Raw genomic sequence first — 14,974 nt, forward strand, 5'->3', positions numbered from 1 at the left:
AAGAGGTGAGTGCAACGCAACTGGAATTATGCTCAGCCGATTTGCCAGTGAGCGGCGCAATTAAGAGGAGCAGGCACGCGCGTGCGCCAGTGAAGCAGCAGTCACCCAGTGTGAGAGGAGGCGGGAGCAAGTGGAGCAGAGGAGCCAGCGGCAGCAAAGGTGAATGGGGAGCACATCGATGGCAGGTTTGCACCCTGAGCCTCACACGGGACAAGCATTGTATATACTGTGGAGATTTTAATAATGAAACGCCTACATTTGATAACGTCTTCAGCAATTAAGGTCACTTTACAATGGATGATTGTAGTGGCAATACTTTTTATCTAGTTTTTAAACACATGCAAATTGACTACACACAAATCCTGTGCAAAGGGATTCACTTTTGCCATTTGGCAGAAACACGCAGAACTGCACCCAAACAAATCATAATCACAGTAATTACGGAAAATCAACAACGGTAAACATGCGTGTTATTGACAGCCTTCACGGAAGATTAACGAGTGAATGCCGCATGGAATACAGCAGACTTTACAAAAATGACGCAGAGAAATGCTTGAATAATGGCTGCTGCATCAGTACAATTACATCATGCAGCCACCACAAGGGATTTTCACATGTGGATGTACAGTACCGTAGCTATTTATAGCAGGAGTAGAGATGGGCAAAAAGTCCAAATCCATTTCCCGGATTTTCACAGATCATTTAGACCCAGATCACCCACCCAACCACCAAAATTTGATTTGCCTTTGATATTCCGTGAACAGTACTTACATTGTTTTGATCTTTGAGTGAACAGGTTTGACATTTGTTGATTAGAGCAAACATATCCCAATTACCAATTCCACCAATATGTATTTTTTGTCATATACAACGCCTGGAACTTTGTCTATGTACTGTACTTAGAGTCAAAAATTGAATTGTTGGAAAAAAATTGATACATGAAAATCTCACATTATATTGTGCTTATGTACATCTACTGTATGTATGAATATATTTTTTCCTATTGTGCCCCTTAAGAATCAAAGTGGTATTAGTCAGGTATATGCTCGCAAACTTATTGGATGCACTATAAAAATAGTTGAATCTGATCAAAATTGTCCACCAAGTTGAACCTGCTATAAATCCAATATAGGGGTCTATTCTAGTAGCCTTGATAAAATCTATCATTTGGCATGTTACATCACAGGTTTTGTCAGTTTAGTTATCATGGTATTCAGAAAGACTCTGAAGCCATACATTATCAAAATGACCAAAACTTAAGATGAGCAGCGATGTGATTTTAGCCTGTCTCAAAAGTTCTCACCTTTGCGATCTGCAGCGATGTGGGCCAGTTGCATAAAGAGCTGCACAGAGAGAGACGCCTCTCTATGCACATATCTCGCCAGCCATCGTAGGGTGTTAATGAAAATGTAAATACTAGTCTACGTGAGCAGGAGGTCTCCGGAAAAGAACCATGTTGATTTCAGGTCCGGGGACCCCCTGCTTCCCGAGATATAGGCCCCGTTATGTTAAAAGGATGTGACATCATCCCATAAAGTGATGTCTCATCCTTTTTAACAAATGGAACATATCACATGGCATAGGAACCAATGGGAATGTCTTCAATCCGATTGGCTTTAATACCATGTGATATGAGCCATGTGGTTTTAAGGATGTGACATACTGTACCTCCCTTGGAGATGACGTGACAGCCTTAATTTTTTTTTAATAAAGCCAATCACATGATACAGCATCCAATCGGATTAGATTTGTTCCATCTGACCATAAAATGTGACGTCCCAGGCCCCATGTAAGGCCTGTTCCGTCCCATTTTAGCTGAAGATGTCGATGAGTCAACATCCGTTTTGGATTTACCATTGGGTTTGGATTTAAAGAAAAGAAGATAGAAGAAAAGAAGAAAAGAATGACAGAAAAAGATAGAAGAAGGTGAAAGAAGATGAAAGAAAGAATATGTTTTACCTGATGGTGATCATCGCAGAGGATGGGGCGAATTGCAGTGGATGACGTCGCGGGTCAAGAGCTTCCTGATACACCAGGATTCGGAGGGTGAAGACTTCTAAAGGTAAGACAAATTTTGAATGTATGTAACTGTCTTTTTTCAGGATTTTTTATTGTATTTAATTATTTTTATGTTTTTGATTGCCCATTGACTGATAAATACATTATCGGTGCCCTACTGATAAATACAGTGACAGGCAATGCATTTTTTGGCAAATGCTTGTTTTGAATTGATTGTTATTTTATCTATTTCTGTTTATTGTTTTCACTAAATTATTTGGTATTTGGATGGCTTACTTTTATTACATTTTAGGATTGGTTAGCAGTTTTATTTCTTTAATTGTTTTGTTCATTATGTGTTTATTTAATTGTATTCAAGTATTTAGGGTTAACAATTTTTATTCTTTTGCTGTTTTGGTGTTAGAATAATTTTATTGATGTGTAGTTGAGGCTTTTTAGTTCTTTTATTCTTGTGGTGTTTAAGTGCTTGTTTATTTCTTTAATTGTTGTGAATTGTTGTGCTTGATGATTTTTTATAGGTTGGCCATTGACTTCTATAGTGGCTTATCATGCCCATATTATATGGGCATGATGTACCACTGTGCAAATCAATGGGTAGAGGGTGGGTATAAGGGCCCCAGGATGGGTGATTAGGCCTTCTGGGTCAGTAACGGGCGAGGAGGATTAACCCCTTAATTACTAAAGTGGTTGCTAATCACTAAAGTTACTAGGGGGTTAGGGGACATAAGATTGCATTTTTTATTGTACTCTTGCTGCCAACGGAGGACATGGACCTGGTGTATGGTGATGAGGACACCCTTCATCATGGCAAGGGTAAGTGTAAGTTTTATTTACTTTATTTATGCTGGCTAGCTAATGTTTGATTTTGAATGGGCAAATGAGCAATTATCCATATCTGGATAATAGTAATTTTGGCCATTACTGTACTGTATGTGTTGGGGGGAGGGGAGGGATATTTGTGGGTAGAGGAGGTATGTAATAGGGTTGTTGTGTTTTTTAATGTTTATTCTGGGTAGCGGGGTGGGTGAAAGTTGTATATTGGCCTTGGTGTGATGTTTATACCTACTGGGTGGGTAGCGGGAGAGGTTAACCCCTTCATTACTTTAGTGGTATTAACCGCTACGGTAATGAAGGGGTTAACTCCACCTGCAACCCCCCCCCCACCCTCGCAAGGCCTAAACACCCACCATGGGCCAAATACCACCTTCACCCAACCCTGCTGCCCACAATAAACACAGCACTTGTAATTAACCCTACATTACCATAGCGGTTAGCCGCTAAGGTAATGAAGTTGCCTGTAAATGCATTTTTCATGCATCGGATTGATGCCGGGGTTTCCGGTGCTGGTATTCATGTGTATCAGCTCCGGAGACACCCGGCTTTAATCCGATGCAGGGAAAATGCATTTTTTTCATAAGTCCGTCTCTCGCAGCCATTCACACGCCAACTTTTTTCTGGCAAGACAAATTTGGGATAAAATCCCTATTCTAGAGCCTCGATAACACAATTGAGGCTACTAGAATTGCACGATTTTCCAATACTGGTGATTAGGGGCTTATCGCTGCACACCTGGCGACGTGTTTGGGCGAGAGCCAAAAATGGTGATAAAATGCTTTTGCCCCCACTTATCGAAGCTTTCTGAATAGCTGTAGCTTTATTTTGCCGATAACTGCTAAAAAAACTCGATAAGTGGGTTATCGAGGCTACTAGAATTGGCCCCATAGTCTATGTTTATATTGTTAACTAACGCACCTCTAATTCTTGGCCTGTATAAATTTAAAAATGTTGACACCACATAGATGTTTCATTATATACTTTATCAAAATGTATTATTTTTCACAGTACTGCTACTTTAAAATATATTAAAGTAATATTTAATAATTACTAATTCTAGTAGAAAAAAATTACACTTAATTAAATTTTAGTTTCAATGATATCACTCAGGTATATAACACAACAAAATGCATCAAATGTATCACAAATCATTTCAGACAACAAAGTCCAGATGTAGCAAGCTTTATTTTAACTCCCGTGCGGATGAAGCAGAATATCCTATTATAAAGCAAAATATCAGAGTTTTTATAGGTTACAATGACAATGATAAAGCAGAATGTCTCGGAATATCCCATCACAACACACCAGTGGGAGCAATGACCTTGCTATTGTACATTTGTATGTGTCATTAGTAAGTTACATGAGGACCTTCATTCATAATGTATGAAGTAATGGTGAATGGGGTTGCCCCCCATAGCTAGTGCTCAAGAGCTGTAGGTAATACGAGCAATACAAATGATCAAGTCCATTAACAAATGATCGCAATCCTGCTGCTTTCTAAATTGCTCGTATGAGGCTCATGCAGCAATGTGGACCTGCATGCAGGAGAGGGGGGAGTGAATATCGAGGGGAACGGAAACGGAGCTGCTGGAGCGCTCACTGTATGGTAACCGCCCAGCAGGCACCAAAACTACTGACCTGCAACCCTCACCAACCCTGGTGTTGCACACAGCCTCTGAACCGGGAGTTGGGTAAGTACTCACAGAGGATGCCTCAGGTATAGTAGCCAAGGATCCAATCGTGAAGGGAAGCATGCTCCAGTCGTAGTAAAATGAAGAAAAAATGGTGGAAGGGCGGTGCGCTGCTAGCCGGTTTGACAATACTGTTGATAGGAGTAGTCTCTCCAGTCCATCAGAATAATCAAAAGCAGACCCACAAAGGACATCGAGGTCATCCCCAATCACAGCAGGGGATAAGCAGCAAATAATCAAGGAAAAAAAGAGAAAATACAAAACAAAGTTGTCAAGAATTTTTGTCAGAAAATAACAATAATAATCATATGTCATGTACACTCAGAATAATAAATACATATCTCACTATTAGCAAAAGCAGACTGTGGGGTATGATCAAGCCACATATACACATCTAGCATGGAGGGATAGAAAACCTTGGAATATAGATTAATGCTGGGACTTAAAGGCCACTGATGCGCAGATAATGTTTGCTTTATACAGAAATAATACAAGATGAACTGTTGATAATGCACCCCTAATCCATGAATGACTGTATAATGCGTAGTGAAACCTCAACATAAAACAAGGAGGGTCGAGGTGGAATTTGACCACTGCAGACAAGGATGGATCACAAGAAACAAATATAGCGGAGGACAATGTGAGACCAGAGTAGGTAGAAGGACACAACTTTCAGATCAAAGGGGTAATGGCACAACTTCGACGGCTGTTCATCCTGTAAGAAAGTGAGGGTATATTCACAATCTGATAAGTATATCATACTGTATATAAATAGAACTGGATACTAGGATGACATGAAGTCCACAGTATAGTACACATGTAGACATATAATAGCTAGGGTATATCAAAAACAACCCAGATCCAATTCTTTATTGATCGCACTAGGGATCATTGTACCGCCTAATCCATTTTGATTCCTTCTGTAGAACCTCAATGGTTTTTATTGACACCGTCAATCACCTGGTACCATACTTGGCTCGAATTGTGTCTAGCCAGTATGAAATTATGTGCCACTGGGGCCTCCAAATCACACCTACGTATGGCCGCTTTGTGCTGGCGGATCCTATCCTTGACATATTGTGTGGTCTTTCCCACATAACTCAATCCCCTATCTTCATTATTGCAACAATTGTAATGGGATTGTGATCATTTGCTGGCGTTGGAAATTATAAGTATATTCTTACAACATTATTGTTCGCATCATAAGCCTAAAATGCTCCTTTATAATCATTTTCATCTTTTTTTATGTTCACCAATACTCTCAATTGTATTGAATATATCATTGAGCTTTCTGATTTGTTTTTTCTTATACAAGGCATAAACATGTCTCGGCCTTAATTTGTCGATTTATATTATTTTCTAAATGAAGAGCTACAAAGTTGTTTGTTCTCTATAAGCTGGCAAAAATGCTGCAAAAGTAAAATTACCTGTCCCTTTTGATCTGTAGAAAACATTCAGTTTATAATTTGTTTTTCATTTTGCTGAGACCTTCCATACTGTGCTCAAGTATTCTGTTCAAATCCAAAGCTAAGTGCAGAGTTCATTATGCTGCAAAAACTCACCCATGCAGGAAATTATATTTTATATTGTGCTCATCCTGCATAAAGTCGCACTGACTGTTATCAAGGGTAGAATATGAAATGATTGAAAAAACAACAAAACTATATTACCAATAAGCACACAGTTACATTACCCCAAAAGAAATATAGATAGTCAATGATGAAAAAATGAAAGAAGACGGGCTGTATATAGAGTATCTAATATACAATCGGTTTGCTTTTTTTATGTAATGCTGGGGAAATAAAAAACATTCAGTGCTGCAAGAAAACACTTCACAACATATTTATGAATGTAGCCCAGTGCCCCTGGCTATATATATTCCTGGCCCTAACATTATGTCCTGGTAAGGAGCAGGCAGTGTTAGGTTTAAATTCCTCTCACATCTCCAGCATGTGTCTCCCCACTGGGATGTCATTTTGTTGCAGTTTCCAGGTGCTAGTCTGGAAACCGTTGGAGCATGTGCCAGGGGGGTTGGGCTCACTTTAGTCAGTGCTGCCAAGTTACCAGAGCTTAGGAGCAGAACCCTCCCTGGTATAAATGATGGCTCCCTATCAAATTTAGTTTGGTTTGGGAGTTCTCCAGTGTAGCCTGCTCTTTTGGGACTAGGCATGGTTCTACCTTGCCCCTATAGGGGGTAAGGAGGTTAAGACTAGTCCAGGGGCCTCAAGCTCCTGGGGGCTGGAGGGGTGGGGGGCTAGTCAAGTCGATCCTGTAAAGAAATGCAAGTTGCGAGGGAAAGGCTTTCTTTGAATATCTATGAGAAGTGATCTTCTTTTGCGTGAGAAGGCTGAAGTGATGTATGAGCTGGTCCCATCAATAAAAGAAGTTGTATTGTTCCTGGTCTGGGACTGAATTACTATAAGTGTTCCTGTAGGGAAGAACCCATGCCTCTGGCAAAGCCCAGCAGGATGGAGGCACTACACCATCCTGAAACCTTGTCCTGTTATATTATTCCCCATACCATCAAGGAGACTCAGTCCTCCTGAGAGCCAGCAAGTGAGCACCACAGCACCATAACATCACAATAACCTACAGATCTTCCTTAAGGGGTGAATAAGGGTGTTACATAAGAAATACATATTTTAAAGACAGACCCAATGCTTATGCATTTGAAGAGTGTTTATGATAACAGTATGGGAATATATTCCTTATTGGCCAGCCTGTTTCATGCTGCTTTAACAAGTATGATATAGAATTTAAATGGAATTTATAAGCTGCATTTGATCTTGTCCTCTTCTTTAAAATTTAAAGCAAAAGCAAAAAGTTAACAATTAACTGGTTTCAGGTACTATTCATCTAACCACAAATGATAAAAAATGTAAATGGAAACTTCCCAACTACAACCTTACTATAATGTTTTTTTGAAGAAGCAGGTTGACCTACTGTATGAAAATGTTGAGGTCAAGTTTGTGTTCATAATGTCAGCTGATTGTACTCATAACTTAGCAATGTAAAAACAAGGTTCTCCTATTAGTGTTTTAAATTTACGTTTTTATAAATATATTATTTTGATAGCAATTCAGTCCTGTATTGTCATTTTCATAAAGTGATGTAAAGTTACTCTAGCTGTAGCTTGGATGGGCAGGTTTTACGATCTGAACTTTACAAACATCAAAGTTAATTTCAAAGTTCGAAGCTCATATTTCTTTTCTTTTTTTTCTTTTCTAAATTCGGTGAACGGAGTATGTGAACAGAAAACAAAGGTGCAAACTTTTAATCAAAGTTTGATGATCACTTTTTTTAACCAACATATACTGTAATCACAAGCAGGAAATAAATAAACCAAAGCTCCAGTGAAAATGGACACCTTACAGTACAGTATGTTAACCAATGTCTACCTTGACCTGGAAGTGGGCTTTTCAAACTATCCTTTTTAAATGCAGGCAGGAGACGTTCATAACGATAGGATCCGTTTGGATGTAATTCATTCTCCTACAGTCGACGTCATCCTGGGAATCCCATGGCTTCAACTGCATAACCCTCTGATCGACTGGACAGAAGAGCAGCCTTTTCAATATAGTTCTTACTGCTTACAGAACTGCTCTGTGACATCCAAAGGCCTATGCGGGGTTTCAGTTCCTGTACAGGTAACTTCTCATCTGCCAAATATCTATTCAGAATTTCAGGACGTATTCAACAAGGCTCAATTTGAGGAGCTGCCACCCCACCGGTCTTTCGACTGTCCCATCGACCTTTAACCCGAGTTCAGTACCTCCGCAAGTATGTTCTTACCCACTGTCACCTCCAGAGACCAAGGCCATGAAGGACAACATGAAAGAGAACCTGCAAAGGGGCTTCATCCGGAAGTCCTCGTCTTCTGCAGGTGCAGGGTTCTTCTTTGTAAAGTTAAAGGATGGATCCCTCAGACCATGTATTGATTATCGGGGACTTAATAAAATCACAATCAAGAACCGCTACCCCTTACCGCTCATCACAAACTTTTTGACAGACTACAGGGTTCCACCATTTTTACTAAACTGGATTTACGAGGAGCCTATAATCTTGTAAGAATCTGACATGGGGATGAGTGGAAAACTGCTTTTAACACCCGGGACAGACATTAGGACTACCTAGTCATGCCTTTCGGTCTTTGTAATGCTCCCACGGTATTCCTTTACTTTGTCAACAAGGTTTTCAGGGATCTCCTGCACCAATATGTAATTGTCTATCTAGATGATATTCTAATCTTCTCCAAGTCGCACGTGAACATCCGGGTCATGTCAAACAGGTACTCCAACAACTATGGGAGAATCACTTGTTTGTGAAATTGGAGAAGTGTCACTTCCATCAGTCTACGACGTCCTTTCTGGGCTACATCATCTCTGTTACTGGCCTTGCCATGGATCCAGCCAAAGTGAAAGCAGTTTTGAATTGGCCTCGCCCTACGGCACTAAAGGCCGAACAATGGTTTTTAGGCTTCGCAAATTACAACCAACGGTTCATAAAGAACTTTTCATCCGTAGTAGCGCCCATTATGGCATTGACACAGAAAGGAGCTGACCTGGTGCTTTGGCCTCCTGCATTCGAGCATTCAAGAAGCTAAAAACCGCCTTTGTATAAGCCACGTGCTCATGTATCCCGATCCAGGACTACCCTTCACGCTCGAAGTGGATGCTTCAGATGTTGGGGCCAGGACAATTTTGTCCCAAAGAAGACTCTACAAGCCAAACTACACCCATGTGCATTCTTTTAAAAAAAAATTGTCGCCTGTCAAACAGAATTACGACGTGGGCAATCGTGAACTGTTGCCCATCAAAATGGCCTTGGAGTAAAGGAGGCACTTACTCGAAGGCACTTAAAATCCAGTTACTATTCTGACAGATCAAAAGAATCTGCTCTGCATCGAAAGCACTCGCCAATTGGTTTCGACATGGTCCATTTTCTTCTCTCGCTTCAATTTAATTATTTCCTATCTACCAATGTAAAGGTTCTAAAAATGTAAAGGAAGATGCCCTCTCCCCGTCAATTTCTAGTAGAAGACAAGGCTGAGGACCGACAGGAAACCATACTTCCTCATCATGTATTATCTCTGCTAACACATTTGATTCTATGGAGGAAATCGCGAGAGGTCTCTGATATTCTGGAGGGTCTCAAAGTTCCATAGGGGTGTCACTTCACCGCATCAGCCTATCGTCGAAAGGTATTGAAATGGGGTCATTCATCTAAAATCTACGGTCATCCAGGTAAAAGGAGAACTGTTGATCTTCTGGAACTGACCTTTTGGTGGCCAGGGATGCATAAGGACATTAAGGAATTTGTCACTGCATTTTCTACTTGTGCCCAAAATAAGACTCCTCGTATCAGAACATCAGGTTTGCTGCAGCCTCTCCCGATTCCGGATGCCCATGATCTCATCTTTCCATGGATTTCATCATTGAACTACCCGTATCCAAAGGAAGTAATTCCATTCTGGTGGTGGTCAACCGGAATTCCAAGCAGGCCCATTTCATTCCCCTCAAGGGCCTACCCAATGCTCTCAAACATTCTGAAATATTTATCAAAAGGTATATCATCTTTATGGGGTGTCCCCCAAGTTATTGTGTCAGATCGAGGCTCCCAATTTATCTCTTATTTTGGCGGGCCTTTTGCAAACATCTCGGAATCTCTCTTCACTTTTCTTACGGCTATCACCCTGAGACTAATGGTCAGATGGAGCAAATGAATCAATCACTTGAACAGTTTATCCGTTGCTACATTTCTGATACCCAGGACAAATGGGTAGATCTCTTGCCGTGGGCCGAATTCTCTCATAACAATCTACGTAATGAGTCGACTCAGGACTCACCATTATTTTCCAATTTGAGCTTCCATCTCTCAGTGCTTCCTATCGTAGACCTGGATCCGGTGTACCAGCAGCAGATAATAGGATTCTGCATCTTCAAGAGTAATGGGAAAAGATTAAGGAGAACCTCAGAAAGGCAGTCTCTGTGCAGAAAAAGCAGGCCGACAGGCATCGCCGTGAAGCACCATCTTATATTCCAGGGCAAAAGGTATGGCTGTCGACAAAGAATATTTGATTGAAGGTTCCCACTGCAAAATTGGCACCCTGGTTTATTGGCCCATTTCCCATCATCAACAAGGTCAATCCGGTGGCTTACCGGCTGCAGTTGCCAGCATCTATGAGGATTCCTTCAGTCTTCCACAGCTCTCTACTCAAGCCCTTCATCCAGGATTCCCAGTCTCCTGCTTCAGCATCTCCTCGTAAACCGCTCCTGATTGAAGGTCAGCAATAATTCGAGGTCCAGACCATTCTGGATTCCAGGATTTCCAGAGGAAAGTTACAGTACCTGGTCCATTGAGGGGATTCAGCCTCGAGGAGCATTCGTGGATATTCAGGAACCAACTTAATGCCCCATGCTCGTTTGGGCCTTTCATCAAAGGTTCCCCTCCAAACCATACCTGGGACTCCCGGAGATCGCCCCTGAATGGGGGGTTACTGTGAGGATTGGACCACGGTCCTACCACCATTACCCATCCCATGATACATTGGGTGATGCCCCTTACACGTGCGCTGAGCGCAAGAACCGCAGTACTCCTGCCGGGACTAGACCTTGGCTCTGCCCCCACACTGCGTCCTGTGACGCAATGGAGGACGTTCTTGTCTCCACTTCACACCAGTGTTGCAATACCAGGGGCACTCAAGGGTTTACTGCTATCAGCAACTACTCTCACCTGCTGTGCACTCCGCCCCTGTTTACCAGTGGACAGAATATGTGTGATGACTCACTGCCTGCAACCTTCCCATTGGCCCTCGGCTCTTTATATGCTCAGCCAGCCCTCTGGCAAATTGGCTGAGCATGAATTTCTGTTTATGTTTCTAGTGTTGCCTCAAGCAACCTGCTGCCGTGCTGTTGCTCTTGCATTCTGCCTTAATTACTGTTACCTTGACCTCAGCTTGTTAACGGACCACTGCTTTCTCTGAGCCGTGAACTCGGCTTGTATTTGGATTCCCAACTTCTCTACTACTGGACCCCGGCTACGCACAATGACCATCCGACTTCTTCAACCCCAGACCACGGCAAGTGTAACAACCATTCTGACCTCTTATACTCTGACCCGGCTACACGACCTTAACTCTGAGCTTCGGATGCGGTTACGCGGTTGTAGGTCGGTGTATATCACTATCCCCACCTCAGCCTCGTGGTCCCGACCTGTTTGTGGTGAGCACTCGTTACAGGGTCTTGCATGGCTAATAAGAAGATATGCACTGTAATTTGGCTAGAATTACTTCACAAGGCATATCCTTTTTTTTCCTTTTTTTCTCTTGAAGGGATTCATAAATGAGTGATTTGAAGAAACACTTTATATAATACTTTTTTTTATATTTCATCAATTTATACATTGTTCAATTCACAACATTATTATTTTAACAATGAGGTTGTTTTTTACTGTATATTTGGGCTTTACAGGTATAAATTTATTCAGGCACCAATTTTTTATCATAATTTATGGAGATACACCCTACCCCGCACCACCTTCAGTAAACCAAGCAAAATGCATTTTGTCTCCTTATGCATTTGTCTCCTTATCAACACCTCCACTCCCCCGGGCCATGGGACCTTAAACAAGAAAGTAACATTATGTTTGAGCCTTTTGTTCTTGGCCGAGAATTTTCTTTGCCTGGTTTCATGCGCATGTGCATGCCTGGGAAGTCCTGCATACTAAATGGACTTCATTGACTTCACTGCCAAATGAAATTCAAGACCCCCCCAAAAAAATTAAGTCATATGTGGCCTTAATAAATGAGTGATTTTAGGGAAAACTTTGTTATGCATTTGTTTCTCATATTTTATTAATTTTTGCATTTATAAAATCACTGCATTTTTATTTCTCTATGATGTTGCATTTTGCATTACTGTATAATTAGATATTGCATGTGTAATTAAGTCGGGGAAGAACCGCCCCCCCCCCCCAAAAAAAAGACTAATAATGTTTTTTTGGGGGGCGGGGGGGCATTATATTCAATACCTTCAACTTTGGGTCATACCTTTTATTATATTTTACAACAGTTCAGTTCCAATGATTTATTTCAAGTGTAATCCTGCACTATGCACCTAGAATTACACAAAGATGAAACAATTTATGGAATTTCGCCCTCCCCCACACCTTCCTCAGTAAATCGCGCAAAAGGCAATTGGCTCCTTATCAACACCTCCACTCCCCCGGGCTATGGGACCTTGAACAAGAATGTAACATTGTTTGAGCCTTCTGGTCTTGGCTGAGAATTTAGTTTGCCTGGTTTTACATGCATGTGCATGCCTGGGAAGTCCTGCATACTAAATGGTATCCAATGACTTCACTGCCAAAGTGAAATTCAAGTCCAAAAAACCCCAAAAACTTTACAACAGTTCAAATGATTTCTTTCAACTTTAATCCTGCAGGCTCATCACAGCGTTATTTACACCAAGATGAAACATTTGGCTAGTTTTGGCTGATCTGGTTTTTAATTCCATGGGGTTTAGCCGAGTCAGGGGTTTAGCTGAGTCAACTCAGCCAGGTAAACAACCTTTTGTCATTGAGAGGGGGGGGGGGGGGGACGAATTAAGACAAACTATTGACTGTTATTATGCACACAGTACAATAATATTGTACCTTTTCCCCCCCTTCCAGAAGTGTTGCATCTGTGAAAGGAAAATATATGGCTGCAGGATTAGTGAATTGAAGGCCTTGACTGGTTAATTCTACTGAAAGCCACACAAAATGAATAAACTACAGTATAACTTGCCGTACATGTAAACTATAATGAATTTTAAAATAAAAAAGGTAATACACACGTCTAATACAAATACAATACATATAGTTCTGTTTATAATTAAGTATATGTAAAGTGGAGAGTAAGTGCAGACATAAAATCGTTAACGTTCAATTACCTTTAATAGAAGGCTGACATTTTATCAAGTTATTTTCAGTACCATACTTACCTGTACTATACTTACTATACATGCACTTACCTTACTACTGTACAGCACAGTACTGTATCTTACTACATGCCAGTGGCATTCCCATTACGCTCTTAAAGAACGGGCAAAATGCTGCTAATATGTCTATGTAGTTGTTGCATCCTTGAACGTCGTTCCTGAAACTCATTATTCCTTGTATTAATTTCTCCTTTTTGGACGGTTTAACAACCTTTAATATATGATCCTTCAGCTCATGCCATATCAGTTCCATGGGGTTCAATTCTGGTGATCTGGAATGGGAGGGGAAAAAATAGCAAATTAGTTTGCAGACAACTCCTGACGAAGTATGTGGTTGCGAAACACGTAGAGGTCACGTGAGGTCACCATATGTGTATGCTGGCTGGCTGGGGTAGAGGCTGATCCAGGTAGCTCTTGCTGTGTCGCGATCTCTGCCACTGGTGCAGTCCAGACCTTTGGCATCAGTGAGCTTTTCCAGCTCACGCTACTTGGGGTAAGTGCCCACCCCCGCACCCCCCGTCAGCCTGTACCCGATAGCGGGTCTTGTTTTAGTCTGCTACATAGGGTATTCTATCTTGTGTCCATTTTTGTATGTGTTTTTTGTGCACTGTGTGCACTGTCTTGCTAGAATAGTGTCTGGCCATTTTTTATTGTTATAGCAGCGGTTTAGGAAGCGCTTGCTTTGAATGTGTTGTGGTCTTTGTGGACACCACTTTTAACCCTTGTGTGTTTTTTTATCATTATTGAATAAATTTGTCATCATACACCTATCAGGTGTTGTGTGATTATTGGCATGTTCACATTCACTCACTTTATGTATGCACCCCTATATGAGTAGAGCACTGCTCATTATATTTGGTTATTAAACCCCGGTGCGTTCTGTGCGCATTTTGTTTTTGTTTCTGGGGACTCCATTTATTGGAGCCCTCTTTAGGAGTGTTTTGAGGAGGCGCTCACGCATGGATAGCAGCAAGGGGGGACGGCTCGAGCGCGGAAGTTCATTTGTACTCTGTACAGACACAACCAGTTTAAAACAATGAGGAAAAGTTAATGTACACTGGAGCACTTACTTACTTGATGCCGCTCGCAAGATTATAGGTATTAGAGGCAGTACGTTTAGGGTCATTATTCTGGAAGAACCAGTGACCACCAGGTGGGAAATCATGCCTAATGTATTATACAATACAGTTGACTTTTTGCTTTCAGAAAAATACTTTGTCCGTGATTTCTGAAAAAGAGAAGAAAAAATTATGTTAAAACTGAACATTAGGGTACAGAATATACTACAGTTGTGCTGTACAGTGCATAAGGCTACAGCATGTGACTTTGTACATTATTTTACCCACAAATATGATGATCCATCCTGGTCCGCAGCTAGAGATTGCACCCCACACATGCATGTCCACTAGGTGCTTGGGACGCAGAGATAGGTATCCTTTTTGTGGTATTCAA

Source organism: Ascaphus truei, chromosome 1 (genome assembly GCF_040206685.1).
Source record: "Ascaphus truei isolate aAscTru1 chromosome 1, aAscTru1.hap1, whole genome shotgun sequence".
Taxonomy (NCBI): domain Eukaryota; kingdom Metazoa; phylum Chordata; class Amphibia; order Anura; family Ascaphidae; genus Ascaphus; species Ascaphus truei.